Source organism: Mycteria americana, chromosome 1, assembly GCF_035582795.1.
Source record: "Mycteria americana isolate JAX WOST 10 ecotype Jacksonville Zoo and Gardens chromosome 1, USCA_MyAme_1.0, whole genome shotgun sequence".
Taxonomy (NCBI): Eukaryota; Metazoa; Chordata; class Aves; order Ciconiiformes; family Ciconiidae; genus Mycteria; species Mycteria americana.
The window spans coordinates 214,656,798-214,674,885 of NC_134365.1; the positions used below are offsets into that span (position 1 = coordinate 214,656,798).

General features: G+C 44.3%; 1 protein-coding gene across 2 annotated transcripts in view; it reads right to left on the bottom strand.

Annotated features, from left to right (window-relative positions):
* RAB30 (RAB30, member RAS oncogene family) overlaps window positions 1-18,088 on the bottom strand; it is a 53,529-nt gene that overhangs the window by 28,870 nt on the left and 6,571 nt on the right. The window contains exon 1 of one of the 2 annotated variants that reach the window (XM_075491186.1): window positions 17,162-17,185. The exons of the other annotated variant lie outside the window; for it this stretch is intronic. The gene's annotated coding sequence lies outside the window, so the exon portion shown is untranslated. Of the gene's footprint in view, window positions 1-17,161; window positions 17,186-18,088 lie in introns of those variants that run through there. 2 annotated transcript variants of the gene reach the window in all.

Here is an 18,088-nt window from a genome sequence, read left to right on the forward strand (position 1 = left end):
TCTCATACATTTTACGTTGCAGCCTGAAGCACAGCAAAGAAGCCTTCCCAAGACAATTGCTTGAAGGAGCTTTCTCCAGGAAGGAGTAAAAAATTATTAGGGCAATTATTTGCACAATACAGGTAACCCACCTTCAATCAGTCTTTTGCAGCTGGATTGTGTGGGGCAGCATCTTCTTGGTGACTCAAGAGGGAGGCTGGCATCCCTAGGCAAAACTTTCAGGCACGCCCTCTAATTGAAGAGCACAGCCCTGCTACTACAGAGTAGGATTGTTAAGAAAAAAGTTGTTGTTTGTTGTTTTTTTTAAACTTACCTGAAGAAATAAAGTAGTTGTCCTGTGCTTCAGCCAGAAGCTCCCTTATCACAACCACGCGTGCACCATCAGCCAGGCACACGGGAGCTGTGCATCACCCCCCGTGCCACCACAGCAGGAAAGGAGGCAATGTGCAACAGCATGTTTGCTTTTAGGAAGGACTTCTGCCTCTGTTATGCATTTTAAAGGCAGGTTTCTCCTCCAGAAATGATAGCTTTTTTGAACATGAAGTGACGGAGGAATGAAATAGAGTTAAGCGTTACAGGCTCCTGTTAAGATGGCAGAGGCAATGCAATAGCATTGGCAATTTAAATCCTTACGGGGAGGGAGATGGAGAAGGTGCTGGAGCAGCTGAGGGCAGCCTGGGGAAGCTCATCTCCCAGATCCCCATTCCCGCCAAAGATGAGCTTGAAATCCCAAACCAGAGGGCCCTCTCTGCCACTAAGGTCAAGTTTGAGGTGATGGGTCTAGGCTAGTCCTAGGCTGATTGTTGCCCCAGTGCTCCCCAATTCATCACCTCCTCTTATTTCCAGATGGGAAGCACATTTTGCCTGTAACATCATACATGCTCGTGCACCCAAGCATATATGTTTCTGCTTCCTAACAAAACCGCACCACCAGCAAGAGTTGTCCTCTCTAAAAAATTTTCCCCTCTAAAAAAGCTCTCATTTGATGGAAACCCTCCAGCTGGGATCAGCCAGCCTGTCTGGCACGGGGAATATTCTTCGCATTTCTGCAAAGAAACACTTCAGTACAGTTTTAACTGCGGGTATCTGCCAGAGAAGCAGATGTTTCATGAAAACAAATTCTTTAGAGGGGGAAGAAAGTGGAAATAACAGAGACTTCGGTGTAGCTTCAGGGCTGGTTTAAGCTGATCTAAGCCCTGCTGCCTCCAAGGAGAAGGTTCCCAGCCCTGCCCGCACAGCCCTGCCTGCACCCAGCACCCTGCCAGCTGCAGCAACCCAAACCAGATGGGAAAAAATTTGGGGGTGGGACAGCAGATGAGATTTTACAGCCCTGATCCCAGAATTTCATTTTTGCAAAACACTATCTTTACTATAACTAGTATCTCTACAATGGTCATTTCATATCACAACAGCTCCTGAGTAAGATTTTTATAAGGATAACACAGGTCTCTTCATAGAGTAAGGAACAGTATTCATGTTCTGGTTAAATTTTAGCTCACACACTAACATGTAGCTTGTTTTCAGTTCCCCTTCTAGTTTCAGGTGGTTACAGTACTTTTCATTTGTCCTAAACCACCACAAAAGTACCGTTACTCATCTAAGGCAGCTATCTGTTGTTAAAACCTCATTTCAGCTTTGGGCCAGCTGCAATTTGAGAGATTGCATGGGTTAAATTTGACACTAAAAGAAATTCCAAAAAGCAAAAAAACAGCTCTTTAGTGGAAGCTTTCTGCTCTAGGTCTCCTACCACTGCAGGGACATTACTCAAACAGCTTACCTAAAAGCCTGAAATCTGAAAAAATAACAACAACAAAATGTGTTCCAGGGGCAGGGTCTCTGAGATTTATTATTTAGAGCTGATACAGCAAGTGGTACCTTGAGGGCTAAAGCAGGCAGGCCCCCACAAAACCAAGCATCGCATGTGCACGTACACGCACACATTAAAAGACCACGTTGGTCGCAGAAGCTCTCTAGCCCAGATAAATTCATGTCTCCACCTCTGCACACCTCTACTCCCAGCTCAGCTACTCCCCATCTCCAGCCACAGGGGTTAATAAATTATTGCAGAGATTTGCAGATAGAGATTTGCATTTGGAAAGAAGGTGAAGGCACAACCGCAGCTTCTGCAGCACCAATATTCACCCTTTTCATGTTGTCAATGTTCAACAACCCTATGACCTAGCCCAAGATCTCCCAAAGCATGGTACTTTTGCTCAAAAATATGTTCCCATCACAAATACGACCTCTCAGGTCTTTTCCAATATAGACATTGCTGTGTTATATATAATACCACATAAAAATACAGATACTGTCCTTTACTACTACTGATCTCCTGGCAGCAGCCTACTGAAGTTTTGACCTCTTGGGGACTAATATTAGGAAGCAGAAAGTTATTTCCTTTTGTTTACTTAAAGCAAACAGTAGCCAGTCCTCTGTAGGCACCAATGCCAACGTGACGTGTGCGGCCTGGGCAGCGCTGTCACTGCCCAGCTATAGGGACCTTCACACTCACAGCTGCATGGTCATGGGGACACAACTTGGCACGTCAGCACCATGTTTGCGACCATTTATTTTTATTCCTTAGCAACAGAGCAGCTCTTGGGGTTGGGTTTTGGGTTTGTTGTTTGTTTGGGTTTTTTTTTTTTTTTTTGTGTGTTGAATCTATATTTGGCACCCTGGGGAAATTCCTGAGCACAAGATAGCAATTTTTAAAAGAGAGCATAAATGCTGGCACTCGAGCTGCGCTGACAGTAACACCACACCCAGGCTTTCGGTTAGCGTGAAGTGCTCAGACCTGGAGCCAACGGGAGTCCTCGCATGGACCAGGCATCAAGAGTCACGTCCATCTCACATTCTGCCTTTGCAAAACCTTCCCCCGGCATAAGAACAGGAAAAGATTTATTGACTCATGAAGTCTCTAAGCCATTTCTATCATGTGTAAACCAACATCTCCGAGACTCTGAACCTCACTGTTCAGCAGCACTGATGGGTCTCACGATGGTTTTTGTCCTGTGGGAGCCAGGACCCCTCACTAATAGGACTGTCTCAAAGAAGGGGAAAAAAAAAAGATACTTCAGTACAATACAGTAATTCTGAACTAAGACACCGTTCTTACCATAAATCATGGAAATACCAATATCCCCCAGCTCTCTACAGCTCCCAAGCAAACATGTAAATTAAATCTTGCCTAATCTACATGAGAAAAACAAATAACACACCTGATGTTTCCCAACTCTGTTAGCAACACGGCCTTTAAAAATAAAAATAAAAAAAGATTTAATCATAGGAAGGATAGAGAAGTCACATGGCTCAGCGGTTTCACTGGTTGTCATGGCAAACGAAAATCCCTGACTCTCCGACTTGTGTGTTTTAGAGGAAAGGAGACAACAAAAATGCCCTTTTTTTTTATGACTAGAAAGGAATGTTTTCCTAATAATCGCCGGTGAACCCACTGCACACTATATATAAACAGCTGCTCCTTCCCAGGGAAAAACGTTTGCTGTTTCTTACCCAGCAACTCTCAGGGATCCAGGCAATTCAGCCCCAGCAGACGCTCAGGCGGGTAATGAGAATCATGTGCTTTTATACGTGGTGCCTTCTTGCCTGCCAAAGGGAGCCTGACCCAGCTGGGGGGGTCTCGGCTCCACGATGGCTCTGCCACCGGCTCCCTGGGGAGGCTGCCGGCACGGCGCGGCCAGGGGACCTGGCAGCCGCACAAGTCCCCTCCCCTGCTCCCACGCTCAGCATCACCGTGGCACTTGCCACACGTCCAACAATGGGAGTTTCTTCCTGTGTTCTCAAAGCAAGCCAAAACCGTGGGTATTTGTGCGAGTTTTAATCTGCCAGACAGGTAACAGGAGCAAAGACACCCCGGCATTTACTCCAACACAGGCAATCCAAAGCACCTTGCACCCTGCCCGCACGACCAGCACCACACACCTTTCATTACAGTAGCTTTTCTAAATATAGGCGGGAGATAATTTGGCTGTAACTTCAGGAGCAGGTCCCCAGAGAGCCTGCTCCTTCCAGCCACAATGCCTTTTGATTTTGGCTGCCTGCTAAAAATCTGGGAAGTTGAGGATATCCACAGGGCAGATTTACATCACTCATTTCACCACCAGGTCTTATTTGGTTGGGTTTGCCTGTAGCCCTTCCGCTCCTGCAAATCTCTCTCTTCACTCCTGGGCTCCAACACAAGGCCTTTTGTCTAGAAGGAACAACAGGACCCTAAGGAGTAATGTTTATTATACAATGCTGTAAGCGATGCTCCTCTGTGGGTTAGGTTTTTTTCTGCCACCCCCATCCGCTGTGATTCCACAGGCGGGACCAGAAGTTGCACAACCACACACGTGCGGCTGGCTGGAAAGCAGCCCCTTCTCTAATGAAAGCCACAAGCTCCTTCCCTTATATTGTCCGAAAAGCAGCTGCGTATGAAACTGCACCATCGCACTCCAACGCCGTCTGTGTACGTACGCCGAGGGCCATATCTGACCAAAGTCACAGGCGTCAGCGCACATTTGCACTGCAGAGCCTTCGCTGCAACCACAAACCGAACCAGACCATGCTCCTCCCCAGACTTCATCCACAAAACTGAGCCACAACCAGGGACGCCCATGCAAATTAGCTAAAGGCAACAGGACATAACAAGGATAACCAGTTTGGATCCTTTATCTTTTGGCTATGAGGCAGAAGGAAGGGGATTCATCATCCTCCTCCTCCCTGGCCAGGCTGTGCCTGCAGGACTGCGGGCGAGACACCCACCTTCTCGTTTACAGCCTGCACATACCAAAAGGAGGTCACTTGGTATTGAGCATGAGATAAACAGATTTCCACAACAACTTTTTAGCTCAAACACTGTGAATTGTATCACAAGCCGCATAAGTTAACCCTTACCCACACCGCAAGGCTGAAATGTTGAGACTGCTGAAGTTACTGGGAATGCAATCACAACGCAGGGGACAAGGGAACTCAGCTCTTTCACCCAGGCAATAAGCCAAAAGCACAGAAAACAGGATCTTTCCATGCAGGACTCCAGCCAGAGTAGCCCTCGGCACGCCAGTGCCGCAGCATCCCTTCCCTGCAAGGGTTGCTGGCTCGCACGCTCAGTCCTCCCGCACTTCGGGGTCCAGAGCATTTCTGGGTTGCTGTGCACGTGGGCGGATGCAGGGAGGGATGGGCAAGGGAGAAAGCACGGGCCAAAGGTGAATTAAAAAGACAGGCCGAGAAGAAAAAGGAAAACAGAAAGAAAACCAAAACCAAGCAAGAATAATTCTCTTTATGGTATTACACCAGCATGGGCTGACACTGTTGGACACCACACAGTTTTAATCCTTTAAGTTGAAGGGATGTGACAGAGCAAATGTTTTTCATCTCGACTAGGAGACTTTGTCCAGAGGCTAATGCCAGCTAGTTACACTCAGGTGTTCGAGATCCTGACACACAGTCCTGAAAGAAAAGTGTGTTTCGGTCACAAAAAAAGATCACGTTGGCAGCTTCTTAAATATATACACTTTGACATTCTTTCTTTAGGATATGGCTTATCAAGGGAGAAGGCATGAGCCAGACAGACTGTGCTGTGCTTACACGGGTATGGAACATCTCACATTTGTTCGTTCCTTGCAGTTCCCCAATTTTATACAAAATTATTTGGGCTGCCACTGTTTGTTCTTTAACAGAATGGGCAGTCTACCCAAAAACACTAATGGTAGTTCAAAACTCAAAACTCAACTTTCATTTACTAAAATACACATTTGCCTCTTTACATTTCAATTTGCCATTTATTCCATCAAACGCAAGCGCAGCCTTGCTGCCCCCAGCGTGCTCCCGTCAAGTATAAAGCAATGCACAAGCACCAGCTCCTACTGCACAGCGAATTGCCATTAGTTATGAACAGATTTCATGTCTAACAGAGCCCACCTAAAGCAAAGAAAAAACTTCGAGAAGTTCTGTATTTATTTCTAGTCCTTTCTGTATGTATTTCTATACTACCTATGACTGAAATTGGATATCCAGGACCGTACCACAAACCAAAGAACAAACATGATATTGGTTTGTGTGCATATTTATCCTCTCAGCAGGGAAAAAATGGTAAAGACAAAAACTAGAAGTCAGAATATGAGAAGACTTTTTGGGTCTACCGACCTCAGCTTGCAGGACAGGTCCTACACAGCATTTTGGATTTTATTCTTCCCTGTGTGACAATCGTTATATGCATTGCCCTGAAGTGACACTGCAAGACCAGACCCCCCCCATCCTGCAAAGCTCTGTGCAAGGAACTTTTGCAGAAGCATTATCTTAAGACTTAACTTTAAAAGCAGATTTACGAAGTCACTGGTTTTCTCTCTGAAAACAGAGGGTTTGCAATGACTTGCACAATTTTATTGCAGTGAGCTAACTCCAGCAATAACAAGCGAATTCCAGCTTTGAACCCCCTTTTTTCAAATTACTCTGTTCTCCAATCTATTTAGTTTCTCTCCAAGGGAAATCTTCACTGTTAACGTGCGCTGCTGCTCCCTTTTAGCATAAGCACCTCTGTCTCTGCAATAGTCACGGGCAGAACAACTTAAATCGAGCCAGCTTGAACTGGATACATGTATGATAAAAAGCAGAAGAGAAGCTGCTGTGGTGGTAAAGAATCCAGGCAGGGTAACAAGGCTTGCAAAACTGGCTTCATCTGGACTGGGGTATTTGCTTAGCTGGCAGTACCCTGAATTGCTACAGATGATGGTGAAAGAAAACATGTTATAGCTGTAAAAACCTAGGTTTAAAAGAAGAAAAGTGGTTTAAGGAAACTGTGAGGCAATTTTGGGTTAGGGTTATAAAAGGAAAAAAAAAAGTTAGAGGGTGAGAAGACAGGGAGAACAGGAAGCGCAGAAGGATATGGGATGAATCTGGGATAAAGATGCCCATGCGGATGCTGCTGGAGCACCACGGCATGAGCCCAGCCAGCAGCGCTGCAGAGAGGAGCATCCGTGCCCGGCTCAGCAAAACAAGAGCAGGAGAAACGCAGCCCAGAGGAGACAGTGGGAAGAACAAACTGGCAAAAAACCTATCCCTAACCCTGGAAGGACACCCACCAGCTACCTGCAGAGAGAAACTCAAAAGCTCTAGGGTTACCTCTGCCAAAAGTTAGAAAACGCCCCGTTTTTAAAAGTGCAAAGATGACTTGTATTCTGGTGAGACCATGGATCAGATCTGGGAATCTGAATTCAAACACTGAGCACAAATTGGGTTCGAGTGCAAATCTCGGTGCCAGCCTGAACAGCAGTCACTACAACCCCAGCTAACACATCCGTCGGTAATAAAACATGCATTTGTAAGTCACAAATAGGCTTTCGGTTCCCTGTCAAAAGCACAAAGCAACGCAAGACAATCAGGGAAAATTAGGTATTAAGTGTCAAGTATCCCATTTGTGGTGCAATACAAGGGGACAGGTTCGAGTATTGTTTGGGCATAGAAATGTAGTTGGCTTGTGGCAAAGATAAGTGTTCCGTGTCAAAAAAAGTCTTTGTAGCCTTTGGAGTGGAAGAACTTCACCTCCAGTGGAGAAATCCAAGTATTCACTGTGGGCTCGCTAATCCGCTCCTTGGTTCACGGCTGTATTTCTGCTGCTCTGCAGTAGCCTCACACACTGCCCGGGGTTACAGCTGGCAGCTCCAAGTTCTCACTCAAATTGGTTTGAGTTTCTTTTCTTGGCAACTAATAAACCTTTCTTCCCCCTCCCACAAAACTGGGTAAACACCAGTGAGACTTCCCAGGTACAATACAAGAGTGGCAGATAACGCGAATCACACAGAAAGCACCACGTTTGCATTTCTTTGTACATTTATTACACTTAAACAGTCAATGAAGACATTGCGTGCCCTCCGGAGCAGGTCTGTCCTCTCATGTCTGCCCCAAAGCCAGCACAATAAGGTCCAAGCGTGTTTACAAACATCATCCCCTTCACCCTCAATGCAAATGCACTATCGGGACAGATCCAGATCCTGGTTATAACGAGCACGTAGGGATTAGGAAACCACGATTAAAAATATCATATTGTATCAAGTTAAATTATTCATTCATCATGCTGTTACAACAACCAACAATTCAAACATGAAACTAACTCAAACATCAGCCGGGTTATTTAAGAGCACAAGAGGAACGTTATAGACTCTATACACGTAGCTTCTCTGTTTTGCACACTTCTCAGACTTTTCTTCTCCCTTCTGTTATTCGCTGCGTGTTGGTACCTTGGTGTGCCCAGTACGAGCTTGCTTTACACCAGGCTGTACAGAAGGTTGTACGGACTCCAACAATGTAAATAAGAGTTCTGCTTTGAGAGAATTACAATTTTTTTGGTCTATCACGTCAAAAGAGGCCTGTGGCATTTTTAAAAGGTCAGAGTTACAACCCAAAAGCTTAACTCAACATTTAACTATTGCACGGAGGGAGTGTCCAAGCACACTTCCACCACACACTTGCCCACACGTACATCCTTTAAGTTTCAAAGGGAGAACAAGTCATGCTCAAACAGTACATACATTTTGACTCTTTCCTCATCATTAAGAGTAACTTCAAATCTGTACCATGATAACAAATCCAAGCCAGGCTGATGGCCTCGCTGTATTCCATACTACACAAAAAAAAAAAATCCACTTGATAAGCATTATTTTCCATCTCTGAGCACTTAGTACACACAGGCAAGATGGGAAAAAGTAACAGATCAAGTGATTTGCCCAAGGTCAGAAATTTGGGAGTAGCCCCCACGTACCCAGACCTAAGCCTCACGCTCTCTTCATTGGACTATTTTAGCTCTCCAGCGTCCTTCCCCCCTGCTGCCCCCAACTCTGCTTTGCCTTTCATTACTATCCATGGTATCTCTTTTTCTTCTTCTTTTCATTCTGCAGTCTTGATACCTGCCTTCCTCTGCCCTGGTATCATGCTCTCTACATGTATTTTTGTCTTTGTCTGGCAAGAACAGTGTAATAGGGGTGGTATTTTTCTCTGAGAACTATTTCTGGGCTGTATTCAGGAAATTTCCCCCTTTAACTAGTAAGTCTTGTATACAAGTTACAGCTACCAAAATCAAGATGATAATTCTTTCTTTCAGCTTCTCCCCCTGCCCACTCCAAGGCGCTGGAGGACAGGTCACCCATGATGGCACAGCCTTCCCTTGGGTGTCTGCACCATTTCTCCATGCAGACATGCCACATCCCACTGCTTGCAACTGCCCAAATTTTCCCCTAGCCGCTAACGCCTTAGTGCCACCTCCATCCCCAGACTCCAGCAGAAATACTTTCTATCCTAATTTAACATTCTGCAGGCAGGAATTGAACTGGTAAAGCTGTGAACGGCAAGAAAATACTATTTTTCCTTGCGCTGCAGGTTGGAAGACTCCTGGACAGCCAAAGCAGCTCTGAAGCTCCAGGAGCTGATGATACTTATCTAGGAAGTTTTCCAGCTTAAAACAGACATCAACCACTACTTCTTAAACCCTCTCCTCCCTTTCCTCCAGAGAACAGCTCTTCCCTTCCCAACCAAAGCCTCACCACCTAGCAGCTTCACCATTCACACAGGTTATTCATGTGAAGAACTGGCTTAACCTCTGCTGGCAAGAGAGCTCCTTCCTGCAGAAGTACATCAGTGAATCCTTCTAAAAATAAAGTCCCTTCAGGATTAATCCAACCCAGCATCCCCTTGCATCTCAGTTACTGTGACTGTCCTTCTCTGGCCTTGACAGATCTCATCTTGGATCCCTGGCATCCTCATTAAAAACAAAAAAATCCCGTTAAAGGACAATTTCCCCAATTTTTCTGATTTGCATCTTCAGGGTTTCCCATTGTTCTTCCTTCCACGGCTCCCCAACTCCTTGTTATTACTTTTCACATTTATTTTACAGGCTAGCCTACATCCCACTAATTATCCTCAACGCAAAAGCAGCAGTGTCAACCACTCACTCTCTCGTCCATGGTCACATCTCCCTGCGAACACCCACCAAGCTGTCTCCTGCTCAAAAATACCACTGTTACCTGGCCTTTCCCTGCCTGTTTGTGACCGTGACCTGTTGTCACCCACCAGAAAGAGCTGAGCTCTGCCAGCTGGAAATTGTGTTTTGTGTTTGCATAGTTATTCAGGACGCAACAACGGGCCACGGGATGCTGCAGCAACACACAGCAGCCAGAGGCAGAAGAAGGGGTCCTGCTTGGTGGGCCACCCTTAATTTAAAGAAGCAAGTCTCCCCTCTTGAGGCTTATCCAACTGTCCCTAAGTGGAAATGCCTCGCTGTTACTCCTGTGCCACTCATTTTCCTCTAGGTCTGATCCACGGAGGATGGCAATCCCTCCTGGCTCTGTCAGGCTGAGATGCTGATGGCAAGTCGAAAGCACATGGCTCAGGTTTCTTGCAAACAGGAGGAGAGCAGGGAATTATGAGGAAGGATTTGAAGTGTCACGATATGTGTTTTTGATATTTACAGGGATTTCTCTGACTGTTCAGAGGGAGGCCTTTCCACGCAAAAGCAGAAGTGTGATGGAGAGGATCTTTACTTTCCCAGGAACTGCCAAAATAGCCATTATGAGCTTGTCCTTTGCAAGAGGACAAATGACCCCAATCACACACTGAGGCACACTGGGAACCACTTCAGGGTTGGAATAAAGTGACAGATGTTCCTTTTTAAAACCAGAAGTTGGAAAGTAAAATGTCAGAGCTTTGGACAAAACCCTCAAATGCCAAACAAGCTTCACAAAACAGCCTGTACATCAGTCCTTCAGCTCCTGAGAACATCCCACACTCCCAGCAACATGCACCTCGCACACGAGAAATCCAGCTAGTTTCAGCCTACAACTTTTTCCAATGTATCCCTATGTGTCACAACACATATTAAGATTCAATTAATGCATTTTCCCTTTAAAGAGGGCACACAAATTACAAGCCTTTGCTTCCTAGGAGATAGATGCTGATTACAAGAAGGTGTTCTCCATAACAATTCTCTTCCTAAATCATACTAATTGTCCATTTGAAAGGTGCATTTGCAATATTGGCAGAAAACAGGCCCTTAGTGTTAGCAACATCTGAACCACTAGCCAAAGCTGTTTGCATACTGGACACATTTTTTTTTTTTTTTACATAGCACTGCTTGAATCCCCGTAACACCTTCCCAGACAAAGTGCCATTAACCTGCAAACAAAAAGCTCACGCTCCTCCTTCGTGCAGTCCTACTCGAGATGGTACACAATTAAAGTCATAAGCGACGGTAATGAAAGAATCAAAACAAGACAGGTTGGTTACATATGTCACAGTAATGCTTGCAAATCAGTCTCTCCTCTAATTACCATAGTATTTCCAGGAAGAATCGATTACATCAATATGGATGAGTGGGATCCTAAAGCTGAAAAATGTACTGAATTAAACATTAATGTAGTCATTGACTATTATCAATATATATATTTAATGGAGGCTAGGACCTAGCAAAATATAGAATTGATGGGTTTTTAAATATCTAGAAAGACCAGAATCCTGGACACAGAGGCTTTAAAATAGTCCCAGCAACACAACAAAACAAAAATATAAATTCATCCACCAGGCTATAATTATACTTTGTGTTTTGTTTTTATTGTAAAGATTGGTGTAAGCATGCACCCAGGCAGTAAGCCAAGCCTCAAACTGTGCTCTGTTGACTACTGAGGTCTCCGTTAGCCCAGGGTGCTCCAAACAGAAACACTGGTTTGCCCAGACGAAGCCTAAAGATGATACAATGCAACCTCTTCTCCGCACCAGGCAAGCTTTGGATGAGCACTGCCAACAAGCATCTGAATTCAACAAGCTCCCCTCTCCTTAAAGCATTATACACACTTTAACCCTATTTTCTAAGGAAAACAAGCTTTTGCAATCATCTAGCCTGGCCAACAGGCTCAAAAGTTACTGAAGGAAAGGCTGTTTCAGCAAAATTACAACTTACAATACAATTCCTACAATTTTGGTGACCGACAAGCAGCGGGGACGAGCTTGAAATCAGCATGCGCACTGTAGCTCAGCTGGGCTGACTCTTGCCATTTTGGTTTGGCTGCAGCTGGCTGGTCGCTCAGGACACAAATGCCTGTCCACCAAAAGCACACGTAGCAGCCATGCATTTCTTCTCTAGATGTTCCTGTCATAGCTTCCACTTGTAGCTACTCATATGCGTTACCCCGTTTCTGGACCTCTCTGTCTTGTTTTTTAGTGGTTCTGAGCCCTTGAAGCTTCATCACTTGGCCACCAGAGTTGAAAGTGCTCAAAACCTCTCCAAACGTGTTCCTGCGTGGGACACAAAAGCTGATGAACCTCTCATTAATAAATGATTTGACAATTTGAGCCTTGTATATGGTCTATTAAAGCAGTAAAGTGTGATACTGGTCTGGCAGATTACACTGTACACGATAGCTCCTCAAAAGGTAGATAAGACAAAACAGTGCCAATTAAAATGTCCAAGTTAGTCTTATACAAGGTCTGGCCTCCCTGTCTAAACTGTGAGTGAGACAAGAATCTCTTAAGCACTTCTGAATCTGCCATCTCTCTCCAGTGAAGGTATCCAGGACCTATAACAACAATATTCAACTTTAGACAACCCAACTTAGGTGCCTACGATTCAGGGAAGAAGCCAAGGCTCCATCATTCCCAACAAACCCAACCGAACACAACAAATTCTTAGCCAACATTTTTGCAGAGATATTTACACTTTCTGAAAGAATTTAAAATCATAGAATCATTTAGGTTGGAAAAAACCCTTAAGATCATCAAGTCCAACCATTAACCTAAAACTGCCAAGTCCACCACTAAACCATGTCCCTAAGCAACACATCTTTTAAATACCTCCAGGGACGGTGACTCCACCACTTCCCTGGGCAGCCTGTTCCAATGCTCGATAACCCTTTCAGTGAAGAAAAATTTCCTAATAGCCAATCTAAACCTCCCTGGCACAACTTGAGGCCATTTCCCCTCGTCCTATCACTTGTTACCTGGGAGAAGAGACCGACCCCCACCTCTCTACAACCTCCTTTCAGGTAGTTGTAGAGAGCGATAAGGTCTCCCCTCAGCCTCCTTTTCTCCAGGCTAAACAGTCCCAGCTCCCTCAGCCGCTCCTCATCAGACTTGTGCTCCAGACCCTTCACCAGCTTCGTTGCCCTTCTCTGGACACGCTCCAGCACCTCAATGTCTCTCTTGTAGTGGGGGGCCCAAAACTGAACACAGTATTCGAGGTGCGGCCTCACCAGTGCCGAGTACAGGGGCACGATCACTTCCCTAGTCCTGCTGGCCACGCTATGTCTGATACAAGCCAGGATGCCATTGGCTTTCTTGGCCACCTGGGCACACTGCTGACTCATATTCAGGCGGCTGTCACACACCCACCCCCAGGTCCTTTTCCGCCAGACAGCTTTCCAGCCATTAACCCATTTAGGGTTAATGGGACTTCAGTTTGAGAGTAAGCTACCTGGGTTATACTTTCAAGTCTTTTGGATGTACAAGCAAACTCCAAGTGACTGTGCCTTTCGCCTCCATAAGAGGAGGAGATTACACAGACAACAACACCGGGCTGAGAAACCACTGAAATCACATTGTTCTACCACAGTATTTGAATGAAGACCTCCGGAAACGCACATGTTCTGCAAGAAAGAAACCCCTGGGAGCTAGCAGGGCTCTTTCTGCTCGAGCGGAATTGAACCAATATCACAGCACTGCGGGACTGCAACAAAAACGCCGTGTTTCACGTGAGCCACTCGATCTCTAGGAATCACTGATCACATCAAAGCTAAAAAAAAAATCACAATTCAGGCAGGTGTCATTTTGTCTTCCTATTTCCCTGCCTGTGCCGTCTCCACCACTTGCACTATTACTTCTCTGTTTTGCTATCCTCTCGCATACGGCTGCCAGCTGTATTGCAATATCCATCACGCAGCACCTCACTGATAGCTGGTGGCTGCTGAGGCAGTATTTACACTATGGTTTGCATTACAGTTTATAAAATTCTTTGGAGCTCTTCCAAAGGAAAAGCCCCACGTAAATTGAAGTTATTATTGTCATCTACAGGCTAAGTCCAGTTAAGAATTTACTAGCGCTCACTGTGGAGACTGCAGATGTTTGAAATACTGATCAACGTGCAGCAGAGAGGCTGAGTAATAAACTTCATTAACATTGCCCATAACACTTTTCTTCAGTGGCATACAATAAATCAGTGCTGAATATTCAAGGCATCCCTCGAGGTTATCTCCATTTTACAGATGGAGGCAACCAAAAGACAGAAAGTTTCGAAGTGGCTTGCCTATAAACGCAAAACAGATGCAGAATTCAATTGTCTTGTCTTCCAAGTCCGAAATACGTCTTTCTAGACAAAATTGCAAATGATATAGATTGTTTTCTAGTGAAATTAAGGAGACTGTCATTCCCCAGAATCACTAATGGCTATTCCCCCCCCAAGTTACAGCACTGGTTACTCACATTGCAGTAACACCTACAGATTGCAGAGAACTGCAGATTCTTACTGTTAGTCCTCACAAGGTAGGGACTAACAGATAAAAGCCCTGTCCCAAAGACCTTATCATGAATAAAATCCAATCTATACGTAAATACAGGTACAGTCAAAAAGAGATAAATAACTCAAAACCTGCATCAGAGGCTGAACTGGGAATGGACCAGCCCTCCAGAGTGTCAGACACACAGAACTAAATCCATCAACTAAGCATCACCCAACATTGCCCAGGAGGTATTTTTAAAGCTTTCTTCTGCATCTCCAAGAACTGATGTCATCAAGCAAAATGAGGAATATTGTGAAAGATGTGTTAACAAGATGGAAGAATTTTTATGTAGTTTCACACATTTTCCAGCAAGGAGTTTGACATTTAAGCGGGATGGCCCGGTTACTAATGGCTGCTCTACGAATTGATGCAACACGCTCACCGCCACGATGACTGACAGCTGCAGTAAACAAACAATATTTCACGCCAGGTTTTTCTTCCCTGTGGCGACAGCTTTTGTAAAACTGCAGAACTTAATGAGACACTTTATTTAATATTTATTTCACAATCAGCCTCCTTTATTCTAACAGAATTAGCCTCAGCCCACAACGAATGTTTTCGTTGGTTATTTTGTTGTGCAAGTCAATACTCAATTTATTTTGAATTTCTTCAGTTCTGAATTTCTAGCTAGGGGGGATTTGTTTTAAAGATGCTTTTATTTTTATTATTATTATTGAATACCAGCTAACCACCTGCATGGCTGCAAAGTGAATCAGCCTGTGGACACCATCTCAAAAAAAATGAACCTAGCAAAGAAAATAATAATTTTAAGACTGACTTCAACCAAGCAGTTCCCCAATCCAGAAGCACAACAGGCTAGAGACAACACTGATATAAATGGGATGGCCATTGACAAAAGACTGAAGGTTTACTATGAGTATGGTGAAGTTACTAATGATGGAAGCACAAATGTCTCTGGCCATGCAGCAGCTTGAGAAGAAGCTTTAAAAATTCCCCATACTACAGTCACATCTGCAGTAGAAAGTTCATGAATGGTCCATAATAACCACGTATAATAGCACAGGACAGGGGAATCTCAAGCATCTGCAGCAGATGGGTGTCCAACGTAATCCAGCAGAGACTTCTCACAGGCCATGCATTTGAAGACACTTCTGTCAACGCCGCCTGGTGACATACAGGGACCGACCACCTGCACAGCGAAGTGCAAGTGCACCAAGACACACTTTTCCTGCAGAACTGTGACAACAGAACAGCTACTTAAAAAAAATAAGGAAAGAAAGATTTCCTAGTAGAGGGAAACACTCTACATTAACAAAAGTAGTTTCCAAGCTTTACAAACATAATGGAAATACCGAGAAGTACCTCAGGATCACAATATGGATATATTTAAGTTTGTTTTCCAGTTTTGAAGGGAGGCAAAAGAGACTTCAGAATTTGGGGTTAGCAACTACTAAAAAGACACTAAAAAGTTTGTTTCTGCATCGAACGTACACTACATCCCTGCAAGAGGTGGTCAGCACATGGCAACACCCAACAGCAGGTCACAACACAAGAGGAAACCTCATTCCTACAGATGCCACAAAGCAGTTTCCAGCCGAGCCGCATGCTCATGCTTCCCTCTCCTAAATAGGTTGAGCAGAAATCCTGGAGTTAATAGCTTGACTCTAGAGGTTCCCCTTTGCCTGCTGAAATTAAAGAGTTAACAGAAACTTGGGTTTATTCGGGAGTTTTCTATGCACACACACACACACACATCCATCCATCTATCTATCCGAGCAAAAACGCTACTACCATATTTTAGAAATGTGAATACTGCTGGCTTGAAGAAAATGGGCACAGTTCCCTTTTTAGAAGGAACAAATTGTTCAGAACAAGGACAAATGCAATAGAGAAATCAGGCACCGACTTTGCTTCTGATGTTTCAAGCTTCTGGTACATGCAGCTCAGATACAGTCTCGGCATGATTTTTTTTTTTTTTAATAGACCCAACATTGTTCAAGAATCACCCCATAACTACCTAATGCTCTCAAGAGCAAATATTTACAGTGGGGATTTTAATATTATCATGTACATAAGAAATTAGAGGGTGTCACGATCTTCTGTTGGCTACAGACAAGAGACAGCTATTGCCTGCAGGGCCGGAGTAATTGCAATGGTGCAGATATTCGTTTCACTTGAGCAGATTTTAGCTAGAAAACATGGAATTAGCTGCACACCGTGTTAAAACAACCCCTTTAGAGTGAAAGCACTTTTCTGTAGTTATGCCACAGAAACAGGATTACAGAGAAGAGGAGCAGAGCCCAAACCCATCATCATGCAGGTTGAACTTGTGGCTACATCTCCAGTCAAGCAGGACACGGAACCTGATGCTGGAAACAGCCATCCCAGGGTCCTCAGCTGCCCAGAGACATACAGAAGTCCCAAACCTGCCCTTAGGCTCCCGTGAAAGCTACAGATTACTCCAGTCTTCGCTGGGGTTTTAAACTCATTACTGCAGGTTTATCTGAGTTAATACCTTTTCTCCACAGGACACACTGCACCATGAACTTCAGGGGAGGTGCAAGACTAAAAAGGCTAATGTTGTTTCTCTTAATCTTTTTCCCGATACACAAAAATGACTGCTACCTCCATAGCAATATCAGGATGAAAGAGAAAGGATACCTTATTCTCACCTCCAAATATTACTCGTCTCAGGATGCAATAATCTGATTTCTCCAGAGGATCCAACAGGGATACCAAATGACTCAACTCTACATTTATTTTTCAGGTATTTGAGTTAATAGCTATAAAGCAAGAACAAAGAAAAAATATTTTTTTTTAAGTGGCAGTTGTCTCCTCTCTCAGTTCATCAAGTTCAGTAGCCATTATAGTAAAGCTTGAATATCCAGTGTTGGAGGAGATGGAATTTAAAACTCCCTTCTGCCAGCAGAAAGCAACAGGAAAATAAGACCACACAGCATGGAGAACCCTTAGGGGATTTCTTGAGGTTACTAACAAGAATTCAGGTTGTCTAAGAAATAAATTTATATACAAGTTAGTCTTACTATGTTTTTAAGAAAGGATGTTATTTTAAGTAAATATTCCCATACTGCAGCCACAACTGTCATGAAAACACCATGCGTGAGACCTTGGAAGTATAAGAGATGGCACCATGGAGAACTTCTCGCTAATTAGACATGAAGCTGGATTCCTTTAAAAACTTGTTAGATAAAAAGCCTTGACTGATCTAGTCTCCATTACTCTGAGTTCAGGCAATGAAATTTAAATTACAGAGAAGTGCTAATGATTATTTTTCAAGTCAGCTTTTCATTACTGAAAGCATTCTTTGCAACACAGCAAACCCAAAATCTGGGGGGTTTAGAAACATGATTTCTTTTCCAATCCTGGCAATCCCTTTCATTTGTTCTTTGATCACCAGTAAATCTGAACATCGGCACTTGCCTCTCAACTCAAAGTGTTGATATTCATCCTGAATATGGATCCGGGACTTTTCTGGAGCACAGATTTTTCTGGATCTCCCACCACTTTTGTATCTATGGATGAATGGGTATTTGGAGCAAAAGAGTGACCGTTGGGAAGACAGGAGGGCTTGACAAGTT